Source organism: Danio rerio, chromosome 12, assembly GCF_049306965.1.
Source record: "Danio rerio strain Tuebingen ecotype United States chromosome 12, GRCz12tu, whole genome shotgun sequence".
NCBI lineage: Eukaryota > Metazoa > Chordata > Actinopteri > Cypriniformes > Danionidae > Danio > Danio rerio.
Window position 1 is genome coordinate 4,022,501 of NC_133187.1, and position 6,857 is coordinate 4,029,357.

Here is a 6,857-nt window from a genome sequence, read left to right on the forward strand (position 1 = left end):
GTGGAAAGAGTTCTGACCAAACAGCTTACAAAAAATGATTTTCATCATAGGTGCCCTTTAAAATATCTTGTGTTCAACAGAAGAAAGAAACTCATGAAGGTTTGGAACTACTTAAGAGAGTAAAAATTTTATTTTTCGGATGAACTATCCCTTTAAACATTTTACTAAAACCCAGATTTTGGTTAATTGGGCTACATTTAACCAGTAACAACAACAACAACAACAAAAAACACATGAAATAAAAATTAGCTCACATTTTCCACGTGATCGTTTTACCAAAATATCAAGTAGCATACAGCTATTGCCAACTGAAAGTTTGTATTAAGTGTCTCTGAAAACATTGTATAAGAAATACCGAATAAACGTTATGTTGAGTTATTGTTGTACAACAACTGAAGAAACTGGTTACCATGGTAATTATGGTAAAAACAGACAAGCCATTGATAAATTTCTAACTAATGTCAGTAACATTAGCCTGTGTGAAATTAGCTGGATGACAGGTTTTATACTAGATTAACGTCATCGCTTATCTTCTGGCCTCGTTCTGGCTGTGGTTGACACACACACAGACGCACATTCAAACATAACACACACACACACACACACTCACACGTACCTCGCTTATCTTTTACTTTCCGTCCCTCCTTCCTCCGCTCGCGTGAAATGTTTCCTCCTCGTGATTTCTGTCATGACAGCCTCCAGCATCCACTAAACACTGAGCACAGTCCTCCTCCCGCAGACTCCCGCGCTGAGCATCGGCCGGTTTTTCTCGGTTTCTCCGTTTCTCCACAGATCAATATCGCCGGTGTTTATCTGTGAGCGCGCGCGCAGAATCACATGAACGCGACGCTCTGCTGCAGTGACGCGACGCGCAGACAGAAGCTCAGCTCAACCTCTGCCTGCACCGACTGTAATGTCATGTTTTATTCATATATCCATGGGAGGGACGCGAGAGAACCGCTCGTTATCATGCGGGAGGCGGCGCGAGGTCGGCGGACACCAAAGATCACTTTTGGCCTCGTGGCGCGGAGACTCCGGCTACTGATAAACTAACTTTAGTCAACTAAACTCACCGTCTGGCCAGTTTACCGTGTATTTATTATTGAGTTAAAGACGTTAGCAATGTTAAACGCTGCATCCATCAAGTAAAAAAATCAATTGGATATTAGTAAGTTTCATGTATTGATAAAAAGCCTCTTCTACTCATCAACAGTGAAAAATCATTGACTGGATTTACATTTTTAAAAGTAAGTGGTTGCAAACAATTCATATGGGCTGCATTTAAACAAACAAATTAATTTAGTAGGCTAATATTTAAATGTGTTTGCTTAAATACAGCCCATAGAAATTGTTTGCAGACACTTACCTTAAAAAAATCATTGGTAAATGCAATAAAGAAAATGCATATAGGTTAATGTAAATTTTTAATGCATGCAGTTGCAATCAAAATTATTAAACCCCCTTTGAATTGTTTTTTCTTTTTTAAATATTTCCCAATGATGTTTAACAAGGAAATTTCCACAGTATGTCTGATCATATTTTTTCTTCTGGAGAAAGTCTTATTTGTTTTATTTCGGCTAGAATTAAAGAGGTTTTTAATAAAAAAAAAAAAAGATTTAAGGTCAATATTATTAGCACCTTTAATCTATTTTTATTTTTTTTTTTTTTTTTTTTTTTGGGGGGGGGGGTCTACAGAACAAACAATCATTATACAATAAATTGCCTAAATAACTAACCTAAATTATCTAGTTAAGCCTTTAAAAGTCACTTTAAGCTATATAGAAGTGTCTTGAAAAATATCTAGTCAAATAATATGTGCTGTTATTATGACAAAGATAAAATAAATCAGTTATTAGAAATGAGATATTAAAACTAATATGATTAGAAATGTGTTGAAAAAAAATCGGGGAAAAAAATAACCAGGGGGGCAAATAATTCAATGGTTTTAATAATTCTGATTTCAACTGTATACAATAAAATGTAAAAAAATACAATTAAAAACGTTTTTTTTAGAATCTAAGCAATAACCATGTGCACTAGTAAAATAGGCATTGTAAATTTTGATTTCACACGGACTTTACTGAACAACTCAATAGACAAACAACTGAGCATCAGCTTTAGCGACTTCTGTCATTTAGAGGATAAACTCAGAGTGTGTGCTGAGCTCAGCGTCTCTGCAAACTCTGATCCTCTCACAGTCCAGCAGAAAAGACCATTAAACCACGTCAGCTGTCAGAAAATCCACTTGACTTGCTGAACATTATGAAATGCATTATTCATCCAGCCCATCTGTTCTTCCAGTTCCCCTTGTGGCCCAAATCATTACACCTCTCTCATTAAATACTAGTTTAATTTCCACACTTGTTGTCCAGGGATTCTAAATTAAATCCTCACACTGTTGGGAGCAAATGTGGTAATCAGCTAAATGTGGCTGACCATGCATCTATGAATGTTCACAACAGGCTACTGACTGCAGGAAAGAGGAACAGCTTGGTTTGGTATACTGGAATGCAATGCAAACCTATTAAAGGGGGGGCTATTATGGTGCTTTTAACAAGCTTTAAAATAAATCCCTGATGCCCCTATAGTGTGTAAGTGAAGGTTCAGCTCAAAATACCCCACAGATAATTGTTTATAACTCTTTGAAACTGCCCCTTTTAGGCTTTGATTCAAATTGAGCTATTTTGGTGACTGTCGCTTTAAGTTCTAGTGAGATTGTGCTCTATTCACAGGAAGGCAGAGCTACAAATGCATACGTGTCAGCATAATAGAGTGGAGGAACTATGACGTCACTTTGTAGGCTAATCGGCTGCTAGCATAAAACTGGTTCCATCGTGAAAATCCCTATAGGAAAATCCCTATAGGATTTTCCCATAGGGTTTTCGAAGATTGCGAATAATACGCTCTGTGTTCAAACACTGTTCATTACACTTACACGTTTTGTTCAGCCGGATAATTGTCACACGAAAATACAACATTGAGCACTTTTGGATCTTAAATGCAAACGCAAGAGTTAAAAAGCTAACATTAGGCAATAAACGGACTACAGCGCCCTCGGGGTGCTCGTCAGTGACGTCAGCCCCACCCTGCTACAGACGACTTATCAAGCTTATTTTTAGAAATAACGTCCATGACAAAGATTAATCTCTCTGTTTATTATATTGTAATCCACGCTATATATTATAAACTAATAAATACGCAAACACACATAGACCTTTGTGCCTTTTGGATCGTTTTTACACGGGAAATATGTCTATTTTGCTTTACGGTTGTTCTAAAAGTTAAAAAAATTTTGTATAAATGTGCCTATATATTATTATTATGAGACATATTAAAATAAGTGTATCGCTCGCATGCACAGCCCGCTTACCTTAAACAGACGACAGAAATTAGGCGTGAGGAGGAACAAGTCTATCAAATGCCTGCAAGTTTCATCATCATGGACACAGAGCAACATTCAATATTCCTTTTGTGTCACAAAGTACAGCGAAAAACAGCCCATACAGTCACATATGCTACTCGTTTTATGGAGGAGTGTAAATACTGCAGTTAAATGTGTTCAGATGAAGAAAAAAAGACGAGAAATCACTTGATTACGTTAAATTGACAGAACATGCATGTATTTTTACACATTTATTCACACGTTTGCATTACTGAGAGCAGGAAAGAAACAGGCTGCACTGAGCAGTATCTTCAAATTATCGTTTAATTAAAATAAATGATCAACAAATGAATCTGCCTCGACAGCCTTTACATGTGAAGGCATTATCTATACACAATCTGAATTCTCAATTAGAATAATACAACAAACTATAAAATACTATTCATGAAAATACCTAAATCACAGACAAATCCAAACGCCCAACACAAGCGAGCTGCGCTCCAGACCAGATCAGCTCGATGACGTATAATATCCCCGACGCCGCCTGTAGTCCCATTTAGCAACTTGATAGCAACCGTCTTTTTAAAGAAGCATAATCGATTTAAAAGTTGAAGAGTGTGATGTAATTGATGTGTTTTATGTCGTAGAACAAAACGTGAAAGTATATTGAGTTGGTGTTCGCCACGGACCTTATCTAAGCGATTTTACTGAAACCCCATTCAAAAAAGCCATTGACTTTGGGACGAGGGAACCGGAAGTGCTAAAATGCTAACTCGCTTCCGGGTTTTTGCATACAAATTGACGTCATAGTTCCTCCACTCTATAGCTGATTCAAAACAGGACTAACGTTTTCTGTATGAAAAAATGGAAAATTTAAAACTCCACATTTATAATCCTCTTAAGCCTAGTTCAAACTACAAGAATTTAAAGGGTCACGAAACACTAAAGCACATGTTTTGAGCTATTGACAGTCGTATATGTGTCCCACACTGCTAAAAACACTATGAGGACACATATATTTCACTAAAAAGTGAAAATTGTTTGTTTTTGCGTTATTTCAGGCAAATTCGTACTTCCTGTTTGAAACGACTTTTTGAAGCTGCGTCACGGTCATGAGATCTTAGCATGTATTCCAGCATGTAGACTGTACGTCTGTACCTGGGAGTACTGTATTACATCTTTGAGTGTGTTGCATTGATTCATGAGTATGGCTTGGTTCAAACCAATCAGCGCGCTCCATTATGTATGTGCTGCAACTTCATTATTATGCATGCTAGCTTCGAAGACTGTACCTGAAACAGTGTTCAGACGGCAGAGAAACAGCAAGTCGTGTTGCCAAAAGGAGTGGGAAAAGAATAAGAAATGTTTGGAGATACGGGTCATCAGTGTTGCTTTTATAGTGAATGTAGCTGATATATTTGGTGCATTTAGACAAAACTGGTTTGTTAATTAAATAATAAAACTGTCCATTAACATATCTATTTAAAGATCACCTAAAATCTTTAGAAATAGAAAGATAATACATTTAAATTCTAACAAATATATATATATATATATATATATATATATATATATATATATATATATATATATATATATTTCCTTCGGCTTAGTCCCTTTATTCATCAAGAGTCACCACTGTGGATTGAACCGCGAACTTATCCAGCATATGTTTTGCACAGGTAACGCTTATACACAGTCATTCACACACATCCATTATGGCCAATTTAGTTTATTTACTTTTTAGTTAATTCACCTATAGCACATGTGTTTGGACTGTGGGGGAAACCAAAGCACCCGGAGGAAACCCACGCCAACACGGGGAGAACATGTAAACTCCACACAGAAATGCCAACTGACCCAGCCGGGACTCGAACCAGTGACCTTCTTGCTGTGAGATGACAGTGCTAACCATTGAGCCGCCGTTTTAATATTCTGGATGAAACTGTACAAAAGGATCCTGACAGGATCCTTCAAAGGCATCAAACGGTTACTGTAGTTCTGGCACGTCTCACACTCCTCATTACATAATGCTGCGCTTTGCAGAACTGTCTTTATGTTTACTTCTTTCCTCTCAGGCATGCAGAGAGTCTGTAAAGCAGACGTGGAAATGACTTTGACATCTGAAAAGCGGCATGAGTTGCTTTGATGTTAGAAATCACCTTTTCACGACTGTCAGCGGGAGGAAGCCACACAATCCCATTTATATTTATGAATCTATAAAAACACACAGTCCTCCGCTGGATCAAAAGTGTCTGTCGATTGACAAAATCAAAAGCAATTCTCCCCACCGATCAAACCATTTCAGTGTTAGTCTGGAGGTCTGGGCTGCACAGCTTTTTTCTACATTTATAATCCCAACATAGGCTCATTCTGAAAACCTAGCCCTATATACATGTCTGGGGATTGCGAATTATGTAGCCAGAAGTATGTATGGCTGCATTTCATCTTTAAAACAAACACTACGGGGCGGTATGACGCCGTTCCTTTTCACGCTTACCAGCTGACCGCTTAGCTCTGTTGACTGACAGACTAACTTGACCAACTGACTGATCCCCTCACCCACCGCCTTCCCTAAACCCAACTGTTAGTGTTTTGAAAAGCACCGTCTGACCAGCGCCCACCCTCTTGCCTAAACCCAACCAATAGTGAATTTCAAAAGCACCGACTGACCAGTGCCCACCCCCTTCCCTAAATCCAACCGATAGTGTTTTAAAAAACACAATCTGACCAGCGCCCATCACTTCCCTAAACCCAACCAATAGTGATTTCAAAAGCACGACTGACCAGCGCTTACCCACTTCTATAAACCCAACCAATAGTGTTTTCAAAAGCCCCACTTACCAGCGCCTAACCACTTCCCTAAACCCAACTGATAGTGTTTTCAAAAGCACTGATTGACCAGCGCCCACCCCCTTCCCTAAACCCAACTGATAGTGTTTTCAAAAGCACCGCCTAACCAGCGCCCACCCACTTCCCTAGACCAAACGGATAGTGTTTTCAAAAGCGCTGTCTGACCAGCACCCACCCACTTCCCTAAACCCAACCAATAGTGTTTTCAAAAGCCCCTCTGACCAGCCCCCACCCCCTTCTCTAAATCTAACCAATAGTGTTTTCAAAAGCACTGTCTGACCAGCGCCCACCCTCTTCCCTAAACCCATCCAATAGTGTTTTCAATAGCACCGATTGACTAGCGCCCACCCCCTTCCCTAAATCCAACCAATAGTGTTTTCAAAAGCACTGTCTGACCAGCGCCCACCCTCTTCCCTAAACCCATCCAATAGTGTTTTCAATAGCACCGATTGACTAGCGCCCACCCCCTTCCCTAAATCCAACCAATAGTGTTTTCAATAGCACCAATTGACCAGTGTACACCCACTTCCCTAAACACAACGCCAATTTTGTAATGGTATACAGTTCACCAGAAGCTTTTGACCCAGGATATTGACAAATTAAAAGTCCCTCTGCATATATA

The 6,857-nt window shown here is 38.9% G+C and overlaps 1 protein-coding gene across 4 annotated transcripts in view; it reads right to left on the reverse strand.

Annotated features, from left to right (window-relative positions):
- tanc2b (tetratricopeptide repeat, ankyrin repeat and coiled-coil containing 2b) overlaps positions 1-897 on the reverse strand; it is a 258,482-nt gene extending 257,585 nt beyond the window's left edge. For all 4 annotated transcript variants that reach the window (XM_073918053.1, XM_073918051.1, XM_073918050.1 and 1 more), the window contains exon 1: positions 617-897. The gene's annotated coding sequence lies outside the window, so the exon portion shown is untranslated. The remainder of the gene's footprint in view (positions 1-616) is intronic.
- Positions 898-6,857: the final 5,960 nt, after the last annotated feature.